This window comes from Cupressus sempervirens, chromosome 7 (assembly GCF_028749045.1).
Source record: "Cupressus sempervirens isolate cs-2001-9-10 chromosome 7, ASM2874904v1, whole genome shotgun sequence".
Lineage (NCBI taxonomy): Eukaryota > Viridiplantae > Streptophyta > Pinopsida > Cupressales > Cupressaceae > Cupressus > Cupressus sempervirens.
In genome coordinates, this window is record NC_143124.1 from 382,134,476 (window position 1) to 382,151,467 (window position 16,992).

The window sequence follows — 16,992 nt, forward strand, 5'->3', positions numbered from 1 at the left end:
GAAGAAGCTATGAAGGAAGAGAAATGGTGTAATGTCATGGATGAGAAAATAGATGTCGTTGAAAGAAATGACACATGAGAGTTAACTACTTTGCCTCCCAAGAAGCAAGTAATTGGAGTGAAATGGGTTTATAAGATCAAGTGCAATGATAAAGGAAAAATAGATGGGCATAAGGCACATTTAGTGGTCAAGGGGTACAAGCAGTAGTATGGCAAAGATTATGATGAGACATATGCCTCGGTTGCAAGAATGAAAACTATGTGTATTGTCATAGCAATTGCAACCCAGCACAAATGGAAGGTATATCAAATGGATCTGAAGTTTTCCTTCTTGAATGGTGTGTTGAAGGAAGAAGTTTATGTGGAGCAGCCACTTGGTTATGAAGTTTCAAGTGAAGAACCCAAAATTGTATAGATTAAAGAGAGCCTTATATGGACTCAAGCAAGCTCCACAGACATGGTACAATAGGATTCACTCATATTTGATGAGCAATGGATTTAGAAAAAGTGATTGTGAGCCCACTCTCTACATCAACGCAACAAATGGTAAAGTGTTGATTGTTGTCTTGTATGTTGATGACTTAATCTTCACTGAAAATTATAATTTCTTAATTGGTGAGTCCAAATAGGCCATGAAGAATGAATTTGAAATGAAATATCTAGGTCTCTTGAAGTACTTTCTAGGCATAGAAGTAAAAAAAACGCTTGATGAAATCTTCAACTCTCAAGAAAAATATGCAAGGCAGATCTTGGAGAGATTCAAAATGCAAAAAAATAAGGTAGCCCCAACACCAATAGAAATAGGTTTGAAGTTGAGCAAGGAAGATTGCAACAAAGGGGTGAATCCAACATTAAACAAGAGTATGGTTGGAAGCTTGATGTATTTGACAGAAACGCAACCTAAAATGATGCATGCACTAAGTCTGATTTCCAAATTTATGGAAACACCAAAAGGATTCCAGTTGCCAAGCAGGAAAGAGGATCCTAAGGTATGTGAATGGTACCAAAGGATTTGGGATTTTGTATACTATAGATAATGATTTTAAATTGGTTGGTTACACTAATAGTTATTGGGTTGGAAGTTTAGATGATAGGAAGAGCACTTCCATATCTACATGTTTCATATGGGATTGGGTACAATTTCATGGGCATCCAAAAAGAAACCTGTTGTTTTTGAATCTATAGCAGAGGCTGAATACATAGCAATGAATGCGACATCATGTCAAGCTATTTGGTTAAGAAGGATCTTGACAGATTTGAATGGAAGGCAAGAGGATGGAACCATAATCTTCTGTGATAACATCTCCTCAATTGCATTGTCTAAGAATTCAATCTTCCATGAGAGAAGCAAGTACACTGAGATTAGATATCAATTCATCAAAGAGTTGGCAAAGAATGGATATATCAAAATGGAATTTTGTAAGTCTGAGTAGTAGCTAGCAGACATTTTTACAAAGACTTTGGGCATTGGAACTTTTGTGCAACTCAGAAGAAGTCTTGGTGTAGTTGATTTGGATCAGGAGTGATCCTTTTTATTTGGCGTGAGACAAAGAGGGAGCATCAAAAAGTTAATGTGGTTGGTTGGTTACGCCTAGAGACAAACACCCACCTACCTGCTTGACAACATTCAACTCAGTAGGTTAGTTCAAATCCGAAAATGAGAGGGAACAATTTTTGTTGGAAGACAAAAGAAATGAGTTTGATTCATTTGATGAGTTGGAGAGACCATAGATTAGCAGAAAAATGCAGAGTAGAGCATAGAGAAAATAAGGAAGATGATCAACAGATCAAGTCAAAAGTTAGAGAATAGAAGGAAGGTTTAGGAAGAAGACAATGTTTGTAACAGCACAAATCTTGACTACCTTGTTCTTTTTGAGTTTGTATTATTTTGTCTTATAAAGTAGTGATTTCTCCAAGCTCATTGTATGTAGCCTTTAGTGTTGTAGGTTTAAGTTTGAGTTTAGTTTTATCAGTTTGAAGTTTCTAGTGTTTTTTGGTTGAAACCAAATGCTCCCAAATTTTGTAATAGTTTAACCTAATTGAATAGAAAGTATGCAAGAAAGTAGGCATACAAATCATTGTTGTCTCCTCTCTATTTCTTATTGTATGGTATTTTGTATTTGAGAAGTTCATACTTGGAAGCTTCATTGAACTATGCTCTCTATGTTTAAATGGTGGAAATGTTCAAACAAGAATTTTGTTAAAAGATCAGTTGGTTTGTGTAAGGCATGTTGTCTTCACCAAGTCCACCAAGTTTATCTCTACAGTCCTTATTGAGTTCACTTGGTTCTCTTGTTAACCGAGCTCACTCAACATCCTCTGTGTTGACCTCCACCTTGCAATAGTGACCGAGCTCACTTGGCATGCACTATGGAATAAAAGTACAAAGTTGTGTCACCTTTCAGGTTGACTTATCAAAATGACTGAATTTGAGGTTTTCTATCTAAAAAAAATATTATTCAAGCATATGATCTTGATAAAAAATTTCTAGCTAAGATACATATGGTCTCACACTTTTCCAATTGGAAATGTCTATTAAATCCAATTTTTATACTAGTTAGTATCTAATTACTAAAGAAATACAATTATTTCAAAAAATTGACATTTCAATAACTCTTACTATTTGTTATGATATTTTTTTAATAACATATAAACACCATTTTATAGAGCTCAAACTCAAGAATATTCTCATATAGAGTTCATAGTGTTTTAATTAGATATAGTTTATTATAATTAAAAAAATTTACAAGTACGTATTTTAACACTTGAGAAGATGTCAATTTTGAGGAAGAAAAAATAATAAATCATATTTAAAAAAATTAAAATTTATATGACATTCTAGAGGAGAGAGTCCTCTTCCAGAATCTATTATTTTTCTTTTGGTTGGAATATATTTATTTTGAAAAATGTGGTGGGAGATGAAAACTATTAATTTGAATAAGTTGGAATTTGAATCATTATAAAAGAGAAAATATAGGTCTAAAGCCAATTTTTATTTTTGATTGTATAATCACATATGTTATCTATAACATAATCTGAGATCAAAGGGAAATAAGTCAATTTTCATGTAGTTTTGTGGTGGGAACTAGACCCCTAATTTCTAGTGTTTTTTAGCTACTAAAATTTATCTTTAAAAAATGGGAATATATATTATTTCTTATTCCAAATAATTATTAAAAATTCTAATCCTAAACTTCATCCATTTCTACATATTTTATTAGTTTACTTTATTTTCAAATTCTAAATAATAATATCAATTTTATGTCATTTAAGGTGAACAACTATACTTTTTGTTAGCCTATTCCTTTGTAAAAGGGTGTCTCAGGTTTGTGCTTTTACCCTATGCCGAGTTGCCCCCCTTGCTGCCAAGCTCACTTGGCTCCTTCACGTGCCAAGTAACTCGACACCATCTCCTTGTCACTCAACACCTTCTTGTGTCGAGCAAAACTATCACTTTGTACCTTTGGTTGCCAAGCAAAATTTGTGAAGTTTGTGATTTATTATTCATAGGAAAACCATTCCATGCTCATACTCCTTTCAAAGTGCAAATAGATTTTCAAATTTCAAAATTTGATAGTAAAATTGATTAAGATCATTGAAACAATTTACAACTCTTTATTCCAATTAAGAATAGAAGGCAGATCCTTAACTTCTCTAATTCCAATTGTAATTGAAATTGTTAAAATCTCTTGATCGTTAACTCTCTTGATCCTTTTCTAATTCCAATTATAATTGTAATTGTTACAATCTCTTGATCGTTTAACTTCTCTAATTTCAAAAGTTGTTAAATTTGTAATCTGATATTTGTATGTTTCAATAAAGAAAGTGTCCATTTAAACAATATTTTATTCATTTTCAATTATTTAAATTACTAACCAATCTATGTATAAGAAAAATTTATTTGTGGAAGATGGTGTTTTTAGTGATACGGGTTCTGGACCAGAATTATGGCAAAAGAAAATCTAAAGAATTTTGGATAGAAATTGGGGTACCATGGCAAATCAGTAATATAAGAGTGGGTACTATTTACTTTGCAATTTTATGTGGTAATATTGAAGGACTTCTATTTAACTTCTTTAGTGTCCCTCGGAGGGAGTTGGGTTGTATAATTTTTTAAATTTCAATATTGTTTTTGACTTCGACCTCTTGTTTATAAACAATAGAAAAATAGAACATAGATTAAAAAAAAATTATTTATAAAGCACAGTTATTTTATCTTTTTATTTTAAGATGTATGAACTACTTTGTCCTTGATTGTAAGTTATTATTGAATTTGATATGAAATAGTAAGTTATGTTTTGCTCAAATAACTATAATAGACTTGTTGTAAACAATGAAAATATTTTATTTAGTCATTATCTAATTGGCCATGTTGGATACAGCACATTATTACATCCTAGTCATACTAGTTTTATAGTTTATCTTGATTATTCTATTTAGATAAGTTAAAATAATAATTGTGGCATCATACCAACCTCACACTCTAAATCTATGTTTCATTATTGAGTCTTTTTATAAAATTAATCTATTTACAAAAAATTATCACTAATGAATGTAGTTTATATAACTTATGATTCTGTACTTTCTAAGATAATATTCAAATTATATAAGATTAGTGGTGTAACTATTGCACTTTTGAAATCCAACTACTATATTTCAATTAGACTTATGCAAATAAGAGAAGATAATATATGACATCTTGATAATGAACAATAGTAGACATTACTTTCAAAATATAGATTTCATTAAGAACTAACAACAAATTAAAGATTTAGATTTAAGTCTTAGTAGATAACATGTGCATGGAAATGAATATGACATGATAAACAAGTGAATAGTGTGAAAGAAGGACGCGAATATCCTTCATCCAAACTCTATAGTTGACCAATTTTCAAAAAATAAAAAACATCATGGATTTTTCTGAAAATTTTAGCATTTGATCTTCATGATTTGCATAGTTTGTACTCGAAAACAACAAAAAAATTGAAAAAAAATCATGTTTTAGTGAATGTGGAAGGAAAAAAATGTTTGACTTTATTTTGTCTTTAATACATTTTGAATGGAGACTAGCATGTCCCATGAAGATATGAGGATGAGTGAAGGTACATTCTTTGACAAGCAGAATATTAACTTAACAACTTTACATCCGAACCTGCAATAAAAGAAGAGTTGTCAAGCATACATCAAATACAGAAAAGTAATTTACTATAGATGCTCTAGAGCATAGTCCAGAGAAAGGAGAACAAAAGAAATTTGACTTTATTTTATCTTTAATACATTTTGGATGGAGATTAGCATGTCCTATAAAAATATGAGGATGAGTGAAGGTACATTCTTTGACAAGAGAGTTACCACCTTACATCTTTACATGCAATAAAAGAAAAGATGTTGAGCATACATCAAATACAAAAAAATAATTTACATCAAATATGACAAAATAATTTACTATAGATGATCTAGAGCATAGTCCAAAGAAAGGCAATTAATTAAGTTACGATCGATGCAAAAATAATACAAGAGACGCAATGCGTCATAGTTCCTGTTATTGTAGAGGTGTAGTAGAGGTGTAGGTGAGTGAGAATAAGGTTAAATAGTTGTAAATTAGGATTGTGAATGCATTGATTTTTTCCTAGAATTGCACTTGTCATCTGATAGATGGCTCATGTGTTTTCATAGAATAAAGTAATTTTTAATTATGAAATAATATGTATATAATTTAATATGTACATTTGTAAATAATATATAGATGTAATACATATAAATTAATGTTAATGAATGAATATAATATAATAAATAAGAAATAACATATAACTATTTAATTTTAGTACATAGTTTAGGAAAACTTAATAATAATTTATACGTCTTTTAGAATTGAAGTATCTTTTTTTTTTGTGGTTCTTTCCTTCACTAGGTTTTTTGATGTAAAATATAAGTATTAATTTAATATTAAAAAATATATTTAAGCTTTAAATATATTTAAGCTAAATGATAAATTGTTTAAATAAATAATATAATTTTTAAATTGTAACACTAATCAATTATACATATTACAAACACTATTATAAAATATATTTAAAAAAGAATGTTGTTTAATTTTTTTAATTTATAAAAGTAAAATGATAGCAATAATTCAAGTACTTTTACTAAAAAATCAAAGTTTTTTAAAAATAACAAATTGAAATACTAAACTCTATATTTGATTTAAAAACTTGGTAATAAAAATAAATAGTAATAATTGTTATTAATTAGACATATTGGATTAAAAAATTTAGTAATAAAAATAAATAGTAATAATTATTATTGATTAGACATTCATTTGTGAGGTGGAGGATAAAAATAAGTGTTTTATAAAACGTTAATCTACTTGTCACAAATGTGAAAAAGATAAGGAAAAGATAAGGTTGTAATAATGCATTCATAAAATTCTTATAAATCAATCTATTTGCAAAGTTTTGAAAATTCTATATTAATATATAATAAAAATTAATTTTTCCCCTTACTATTTTTACTCCCCACCAATCCCAATAATAATTAGCCTTTTTCCATATGTTAAAATCATAGAAAATAGGTCAACATTACAAATTTATGTATAAGATAAAAATAATGGAAAAAGTCGTTGACATTTATTTGCATCTGACCGATGCGTTAGTATTCTGCCAACGGCAGGAACTAAACTAATAATAAGTAGTCGAGACTTGAAGAGAGACATTGACTGCAACGTAAAGTCATTGTCGTAAAGAAAATGATATGTTTATAGACGTTGTCCATATGAAATAAGACGTTGTCCATATGAAAATCGATATTATTCCCAACAGCCATCAATGTTCCACATTTGTATGATTGTCCTCCTCCACTGTTCACGACATCTTGAAAATTATGCCAGAATTCAAGGCAGAAAGAGGCCAACTTTATTACATGATTTGTTACTTTCTAGATCTAAGGAATGCATTTAATTCAATTATGGTTACTCATGCAGTAACAACTTTAATTTCACAAGAATTAATGAAATATTGGACAATAAGTCAACAAGTGCTATAATAACTATTAGAAAATGCTCAACTCATTTTTTTGAACCATAATAAGTACTCTATCCATTTGTCTTTTAGTTTTTGTTAATCCATTTATGTTTGGCCCCAATTCTAATTAGTTGATTGTGCAAACAAATATTGTGATTTCTAAGTGAGATGAGCTCCCTAATTATCTCCAATTTTAAACAAAATGAATTTACTTGAAGTTTTGTTGCTACTCTTATTGTGTTTCTTGTTTAGTCACTATATTTTAACAATAGAACAATTATATTCTTTGTATTTAACATAAGATAAGAATTCCACCACCATCATAGTTCTTATTAATACAATGATTTAAATTTCAAAATTAAAAAAAAAATCTATTATAAATAATTATTTACATAATATACTATTTAACTCATTCCTAATTATATCTCAATTATTCAAACTAATTCTCATAAATCTCTTACGAAATTTTCTAAATAAAAAAATTAATCAATTTCTAGTTGAACTACTTCTAAGAATTCATATAAGCTTAATTAGCTATAAGCCATCCCTACCACCTAACCCTCCACGACCAGCCCTTTAAATACTTTGTATATTTCCTTATCCCAATTAAAATTTTCCTATTTACTTATATTGGCTAACTAATTTCAAATCTTAATTAAATCTCCATTAAATTGCTAGCATGGCAACATATTCAGAAGTAATAAGTGTATTTAATGAATCAAAAGTATACCATCTCATTTGTAGATATATTTATTTCGGCAAATCTTCCTACCAGGGAAACAACAATCTTGTTTCTATTTCAAGATGCCATCTTGCTAACTTTTACCACCCAACTTCCATTTAAATTTCGATTTTTGCTTTGCGAATTTGGTAACAACTAATAAATGACTCTCTCATAATTGGAAACAGCAGAATTACTTCACTATAAATTTGGTAGGGTCTTTACATTGAAATTGTTGCCTTCCAAAACGATCTCTTTCAGAATTAATCGATTTTTTTTTTTTTTCTGTGCAAGCCCTCGTTTTTCCATCGACTTGAATAATTCTGTAAGCCTGCCAATCCAGGCCTCTCGAAAGCTCCTGACAAAGAGAAAGAATAAGGTGGAGGTCAGCATGAGAAGCTCAACGAACCCCATACTCCCTTCTCTCGAAAATAACCAGACCAAAGAAGAAGAGATGAGGAGATTACTAAACGGAAGAATAGTAGAAATGCAGCGGCATTTAAGTTATTCATCAAGAAATGAAGTTGATCTTGATGACGACATGGACGTTGATCTTGTTGATGACAACATGGAAGTTGATCTTGATGACGACAACATGGAAGTCGATCTTGATGATGACAGCATGGAAGTCGATCCTGTTGACGACAACATGGAAGTTGATCCTGTTGTCGACAACATGGAAGTTGATCTTGTTGTCCCGCTGACGCCTCCCATTGAAAACCTCATAAGAGAGCTTGAGGTCTGCCTCTCTCTGTTCGGCCGATCATTGGAGCTCCTCCACAGCTTCGCCGCAAGATTTTGATGACAATCTAATATTGAGAAGTGATGAAGTTTTAGTTCTACTGCTCATGAGCAAAATGCACTCACAATGCATTACCATCATTTTTTAAAGTTTAAATTTTTTAAAGTCTCTTACAATCAGCATGAAAAAGTACATCTCAAGTGTAATGGCTGGCGAAATAACTAGCGTTGGAAATTAAATCTTCCAAATTGTGATTTTATGTCTCTTATGTTTTTTGCGTTCATAGCCAGTCGTGACAGTACTTTGCCTTTTAAATATGTAGTTTTGTTTTTACTCGTTGTCTGTGGTGCACTGTTATTGTAGCAAAGTAGACCAACTGGTTTGCATGTTCGAACAAGGGGCGGTAACAGAGAAACGACATTATGTGATTTATTTGCATTTATTCATCGTCTTCTTCCCTTCCTCGACACTGTTTCGCTGAAACAGTAGTTGTACAACTCATAGTTTCCAAAAAATCGTAAATCAAAATAAAGTTGCTCAAGTTTGTCTTATTGCTTTACCACTTGCACCAATATTCTTATTCCCATAGCTTATGATATTGTGCGAAATTGGTAGGATTCATGCGGATCATAAAGTAATGTTTTTTCTATGGAATATCTATGAATGATAATGGGTTTGTACTTTGGTTTTGGGTTGAAAACTACATTGATTTTCATCAGTGGTGGTATGCATGGTGGCTTAACAGTTTCCTTTAATATGAATACTTTTAAAAGGGATAGGGTAGAAGGAGGATAAATTCTTCTCATATATCCTTCAATAGGCTTTTCTAAAATAGAGTATACTATTTAATTAATAATAAGAATTATTTTATAATAGAGTTTGTTTTAATGTATAATAACGAGAGAGATGGATGTCTTAAAGGGGTAGAAAAGTGAGTATTTAATATCATTAAAATAATAAGATATCAATAAAGTTAAATTGTGAATTATAATGATATAATCGAAGTTCTATAAACAGATATATTAAAAATGCAATAGAATTTAAGTGGTAATTTCATTTATACACTAGTTGTTTTGATCGTTAATTAATAATAGAATAGAAAATTGTCATTTTTAAATAATAAAATCAAAACATATTAATTATAAAATTTTTACACAATTTTAAAAATTTTATAAAAAGATCGATTAGATAAATAATATTAGTTTTGACAAAAATTAAATATTTTTATCTTAAAATTTTTAAAATATCATATAATGATAAACAAAATAAATATAATAAATATTTTAAAGTTTATTGTTTTTGATAAAAACTAATAAATATAACTTATATTTGGACAACAAAAATTTCAATGTTCTTTATTTTTATTAATAAATTAATAATTAAAAGTTGAATGATTAAAAAATGGAACAATTTTTTTAATTTTAAAAAGAGTGTTTTTTTGTGGCTCTCAAACATAAGCCAAATCGTGAATCAACACTAGAAAACAAAACTGAAAACGAGCGCAAAGAATAGTGAAAATGGGCAACGCCTGATTTCAATATATTAAAATGCCTCAAATGTGCATCCAGTGAGAAAATAGTCTAATGCTTCGTCGATAATCCGTTTTAATTTGTTAAAAGCCACATAAACTTTTATCAGCTCCGAAATTCACAGCTGCTACAGTTCAAAGGGTCCAGAGGATGACAATTGGGCTACGAACGATATGCATTCCACCTTGGATGCATTCCCACACAATCTCTCAGGACGCCATTGAAGTCCCGGAATGTATCATGAAGCCGCCGCCAACAGCCGCCAAGATGTTAACACCGCGCGCAATTATATCGGGCTTAAGAACTTCCGGGAAATTAAGGCTCGGACCTCTCGAAGAAAACCCGGGCACGATAGGAGCCGTCTTTTTTCCCACGGAGGTCAACCCCGTGGGATTGATCGTGGCCGTGGGTGCAGCGGTGCTGTTGACATATGCTTTTATCTTTTCCGCCGCTGTAGAACTCACCTTCGTAGCCGGCAAATATGGCTGATCGATGGGCTTATCATTGTCTCCCACAGCGATCAATGCTGCTACGCCCGCCCTCTTCACAAGCCTCGCTTTTTCCGTTGAATTATCGCTTTGCGAAGTACAGAGCACAAGTTTACCTTTGAAAATGTGAGGATCGAGACCCCGATCACCGCAGAAATCGTAGAGCAGAGGCAGATTTTGAGTCCCTGGTCCTCTGTAAAAAGACAACCCCTTGAAGTGCTCCCCGTTGCCAAGGCTTAGAAAAGAGAGAAACTCTCGGTCCACACTGCTGGCGCCCACTGTGGTCATCCACGGTGCCGTGTTTTTAACAGAAGATGAATTTGGTGGAAACGAATACACCCTTCTCCATCGCCCCGAACGCTGCCAGCGCAGTGTGATCCGCGTAAAATGGTTTCTCCAACAGGGGGCCAATCGACATAGAAATAATGTCAACACCATCTTGGACAGCTTTTTCCATTGCAGCAGCTATGTCGCTCGCATCGCAGCCGCCCTTCTCTCCCCAGCAGACCTTATAAACAGCCAGTCTCGCCGCAGGAGCGATCCCCATAGCCGTTCCCTTGCCAAAGCCGTTGTAGTTGGCTCCCCTTACAGCGGAACCCACAGCAGTAGAAGCAGTATGTGTGACGTGGCCTTGCCTGTCTCTTGGAGATATGAAATTATTGCCCACATGCGATTTGTAGCCCACCGAGAAATTGAATCTTGCTCCGATGAGTTTTCTGTTGCACATGGACGAATCGAATCGGTCTCCGCTTTCACACTCGCGGCCCTTCCATCTGGAGGGAACGGGGCCGAGACCCTCGTCATGGAAGCTCTCACTCTCGGGCCATATCCACGTGTCCAACACGCCCACTATCACATCTTCACCCCGATTCAAATGCTTCGCCCACAGTCCTCTATCATCGGCAAGGCCGAGAAAGTGAGGTGAGTGCGTGGTATGAAGTTTAATCAGAGCCGATGGAATCACTGCGAGACAGCCATTAACGCTCTCCAAAGCTGCAGCCTCCGCACTGGTCAGTTTGGCCGCAAAGCCATGGAGGACTGTGTGATAGGTGTACAAGAGGACACCTGGATCTAATTTGGAGGCATTGGAAGTGGCCTGGGTGAGGATTGAATGGTACCAGTGCTCGTGCAAACTGAAGTGCGGGGGTTTCATGGATTTCAACATATAGACGATGTATGGCTTTCTTTCGTTGACACTTGCTGCGGTGGATAGGAAGAGCAGCAGAAACGCTAGAAGCGCGGAGAGGGGGGAGGTCGGGCTACTCATTTTGAGTATTGAAGAAAAACGTTGGGTGTAGGGAATTAACAGGAGTAGCAGGCTCTAGTGGGCCGAAGCAAAGTCTTGGTGGAGAAGAAAATGTGGAGATAATTGTACTCTCCTTTTTCTCCTTTTTTTTTTTCTTTTTTCTTTTAAAGGTTGAGTGGACAGTCTGACGATAACAAATGAGCTGCAAATTGAGCAATACTTTTTGTAAAGGATGATAAAGTCTACAATCCGACGGTAAGGAACGAGGAAATTGAGCATCCGACGAAAGCGGGAAGCAAATACTTAATATACTGTCTGCGCAAGGCAGAAGTAACGGCAGAAAAAAGAGAGCAACGTAACAAGACTTCTTTGCCTCGAGGTTTCCGAGACAAGATGGAAAAGAGTTCGAATCTTAGCGCTCAAAAAATGGTTTCTTTTAAGTAATTTTGTTTGAAGTAAATAAAGGTGAGTCAAATGTGATGCATGTAAAGCATATTTGGTTTCGCGGAAAGTTCATGTTGGGGTGTAAGCATCAAAGTTCGTGCTTCTTGTCTGAAGTAAGATTCAAGTGAAAACTTCATTATATATATTTTTTAAAACGAGTAAAGATTATTTTCTCTGCGGTAGAAAGAGGGTTCCTCATGTTGAATTAGCTATAGTAATACAAGAGGAATAGAAGCTCTTGTTCTAATATATTATTTTATTAAATTTTGGTGAAGTCAAATAGCTATAGAAACTACATGGAACCATTTGAAATGTATAAAAGAGGTACACACACAACATTTTTGTATAAGAGAGATAAATCACAATAAGAACACTACTATGCAATGACAATTATTCAGCATAGTTGCATTGATATGTGTACTAGAGGTACTTGTTCTCACTAGCCTTTATATATAACTTGTGGATTACTTGTGTGCAGATGAACCTTAATGCTTCCTCAACACTCTAATCCTAGCATACAACATAACTTTCCTTCAGCTCCTAACTATTTGAAACTACCATATTTTGTCAAATGGCATGTAAAACTCATTCTATAGCAGGTTTGCATGAAATTTAACATAGCCCATATGATATTTATTTTTTGCTAAGTTGGATGATTAGAGTGCCATTTCCAACTCCAATCCCCTATTTCACCATTACACAACATTCCATGCACCATCAAGACTCACAAGTATGAAAATGGACAAGGAATGATTTTCTCATAGATGTTTGTCATTCCCAAAGAGACAATTCTCATATAAAACATATAGGACAATGAGAACTATGGTATGATCAATCTCCACACAATCTGATTTGCATGACTTTCTCTTCGCAAGCTGATTTTCCTAGTGACCAATTTAATTTACTAGCTTCTTGAACAATATGTGGAGAGGCCTAAAAGTCCATATTCCTTGGAGCCATTTTGTTAGACAATCCATATGCCATGCTTGTCTTTCCAATGTTTCAAGCATTCAAACATGCAAATGCAAGCCTAGAACGAGAAAATAAGTGGGTAGAAAATATTTGTGTTGTCTATTAGAAACATAGAAACAAACTGAGCAATGATAAGTTGTCTATTTCCTCATTAGAATATGGATTTGAAACAAGATGGAGTCTTTAAGGCAGCTTGTGACATATTTAAGTAGAATGCAAAAATCCACAAAATAGACAAATAAGAATGTAAAGCTCGTGATAAAATGATTAATATTTGTTTCTATTTCTACAAAAATTTATATTTGTCATATTATTTTTGAATTGTCTTCCTCCATTTCACCAAAATAAATATTCATCCCCACTTTAATTATCTAGGATAGTTGAAACAAAACCTTATTATGAATTTTGATGAATAGTTAAGGCAAAGGGAACATCTAATAGAAATTGACATATTTCAATACATATTTTTTGAAAATTTTATATTTAAATATACAATTATGAAAAGAGTGAAAAGATATATATCCATGCATAGTTTTAAGTTAGTTATATATCTCTCCTTCCTTCTTGTTTCTCTTTCCTCTATTTCTCTCTTGTACCATCATCTTTCCCTCTCCTCCCTTCCTCTTCCTCTCTCCTCAATTTCTCTCTCCTACTAGTCATCTTTCTCACTCCTCCCTTCCTCTTTCTCTCTCCTACCATCATCTTTCTCTCTCCTCCCTCTCATTTTTTTCTCTCCCTTTCTCTATCCTCCCTCTCTTTTTTCTGTCTCCTCCCTCTCTCCCTTCCCTTCTTCTTTCTCTCTCCTCCCTATCTCTCTCCTCACTCTTTGTTTCTCTCTCCTCCCTACCTAGGACCTATTATTAGTGATGAACTTCTCACATAAGGTCATGTATAGAAATGAATAAATTAACTTGCCATAACCATTCATTAAGATAAATTTATCATACAATCTCTTTGCTTTTAAGTTAAACAATATATTAATGTTTCTTTAAACAATATAGATCAATAAGCATATAAGACTGATGTTCATTTAAATTTATGTTTTAGATGTTCATTTAATTATATAGTTAATTATAGTTTAATCTCTCTCTTGCCCTTTTTGATATATTTGTAGTTAATGACGTAGTAGATGTTTGATGGTTTTAAAGATAGTAATTATATTTATGTTTTATATTTAGAGATGAATTAAATATAAATTAATCCTGGTTTGAACCCTAACTAATACAAAATCCCAAACCTTACCCTAATTCTAAAACTAACCCTAAACCTTAAATGCATAGAACTAGATAATAATCCTACCATCATCTTTCTCTCTCCTCCCTTACTCTTTCTCTTTCCTCTATTTCTTTCTCCTACCATCATCTATCTCTCTCCTTCTTTCCTCTTTCTCTCTCCTACCATCATCTTTCTCACTCCTCCATTCCTCTTTCTCTCTCTGACCATCATCTTTCTCTCTCCTCCCTTTTTGTCTCCTCTTTTTCTCTCTCCTCCCTTTCTCTCTCCTCCCCATATTCTTTCTCTCTTGTTTCTCTCTCCTTCTCCATCTCCTCCCTTCATCTTTATCTCTCCTACCATCATCTTTCTCTCTCCTCCCTACCTAGGACCTATTATTAGCAATGAACTTCTCATATTTAAGTCCATCTATAGAAATTAATAAATTCACTTGCCATAACCATTCATCAGGATAAATTTATCTTACAATCTCTTTGCTTTTAGATTAAACAATATATTAATGTTTCTTTAAATTATATAGATCAATGAGCATATAAGATTGATATATTTGTAGTTAAAGACGTATTAGATGATTTTAAAGATGTAATTATATTTATATTTTAGATTTAAAGATAAATTAAATATAACTTTATCATACTTTGAACCCTAACCATAATCTAATCCTAACTAGAGTCATATTACTAGAGTTTGAACCCTAACTAATACATAATCCCAAACCTTGTACCCTTATTCTAAAACTAACCCTAAACCTGAAATACATAGAACTAGATAATAATCCTACCATCATCTTTATCTCTCCCCCCTTCCTCTTTCTCTCTCCTCCCTTCCTCTTTCTCCCTTGTGCCATAATTGTTTTCACTCTTCCCTTCCTCTTTCTCTCTTCTCTATTTCTCTCTCCTACCATCATCTTTTTCTTTCCTACCATCATCTTTCCCTCCTCCCTTCCTCTTGTCACCTACCATCATCTTTCTCTCTCCTCTATTTCTCTCTCCTACCATCATCTTTCTCACTCCTCTCTTCCTCTTTCTCTCTTCTACCATCATCTCTCTCTCTCTCTCTCTCTCTCTCTCTCTCTCTCTCTCTCTCTCTCTCTCTCTCTCTCTCTCTCCTCCTCTCCTCCCTTTTTCTTTCTCTCTCCTACCATCATCTTTCTTCTCCTTCCTATCTCTCTCCTCCCTACTTAGGATGTATTATTAGAGATGAACTTCTCATATAAGTCCATGTATAGAAATGAATAAATTCACTTGTCATAACCATTCTTTAAGATAAATTTATCTTACAATCTCTTTGATTTTAAATTAAATAATATATTAATGTTTCTTTAAACAATATAGATCAATAAGAATATAAGGTTGATGTTCATTTAAATTTATGTTTTAGATGTAACTCATTTATTTAAATAGTTAATTATAGTTTAATCTCTCTCCTCCCTTTTGTGATATATTTGTAGTTAAAGACAAATTAGATGATTAGATGGTTGTGAAGATGTAATTATATTTATGTTTTAGATTTAAAGATTAATTAAATATAACTTTATCCGAGTTTGAACACTAACTAATACATAATCCCAAACCTTGTACCCTATTTTTGAAAAATAAGCCTAAAGCTCATATGCGTAGAACTAGCTAATAATCCTACCATCATCTTTCTCTCTCCTCTATTTCTCTCCTACCATCATCTTTCTCTCTCCTCTATTTTTTCTCCTACCATCATCTTTCTTACTCCTCCCTTCCTCTTTTTCTCTCCTACCATCATCTTTCTCTCTCCTACCATCATCTTTCTCTCTCCTCCCCTCATCTTTCTCTCTCCTCTATTTCTCTCTTACCATCATCTTTCTCTCTCCTCCCTTCCTTTTTCTCTCCCATCTATTTCCATCAGCATTCTCACTCCTTCCTTCCTCTTTCTCTCTCCTACCATCATCTTTCTTTCTACTACCACCATCTTTCTCTCTCTTTCCTTTCTCTCTCCTCACTCTTTTTTTCTTTCTTCCTCTTTCTCTCTCCTACCATCATCTCTTTCTCCTCCTCTTTCTCTCTACTACCATCATCTTTCTCGCTCCTTACTTAAATTAGTATCAACCTAGATGATGAAATAGATTTCCATTTTTCAAATTAGTGCTAACCTAGATTTCTCTCTCCTCCCTTCCCCTTTTTTCAAAATATATATTAAGATGTTTAAATAGTTTTAAAGACATGAAATTAGATTTATGTTTTAGATTATTTTAATGAAAAATAATTTTGTGAATTTTTATGTTGTATATATATACATATATACATATACATATGTATATGTATATGTATATGTATATGTATATATCTATGTATATATATGTGTGTGTATATGTATATATATATATATATATATATATATATATGTATATGTATGTATATATATATATATATATATATATATATGTATATGTATGTATATATATATATATATATATATATGTATATGTATGTATGTATGTATGTATGTATGTATGTATGTATGTATATACACATATGCATATTCTATTTCATTGATGACATATTTGGTGAGGACCCACCCTTGCCCCCACCATCTCCACCCCCACCTCCACCCTAAACTCAATGACTACGTA

The 16,992-nt window shown here is 32.8% G+C and overlaps 2 pseudogenes; one reads left to right on the forward strand and one right to left on the reverse strand.

Moving 5' to 3' along the window:
• Positions 1 to 16,992, forward strand: part of LOC149547081 (subtilisin-like protease SBT1.8) — a 44,818-nt pseudogene that overhangs the window by 10,615 nt on the left and 17,211 nt on the right.
• LOC149547082 (subtilisin-like protease SBT1.7 pseudogene) lies at positions 9,988 to 11,816 on the reverse strand (annotated as a pseudogene).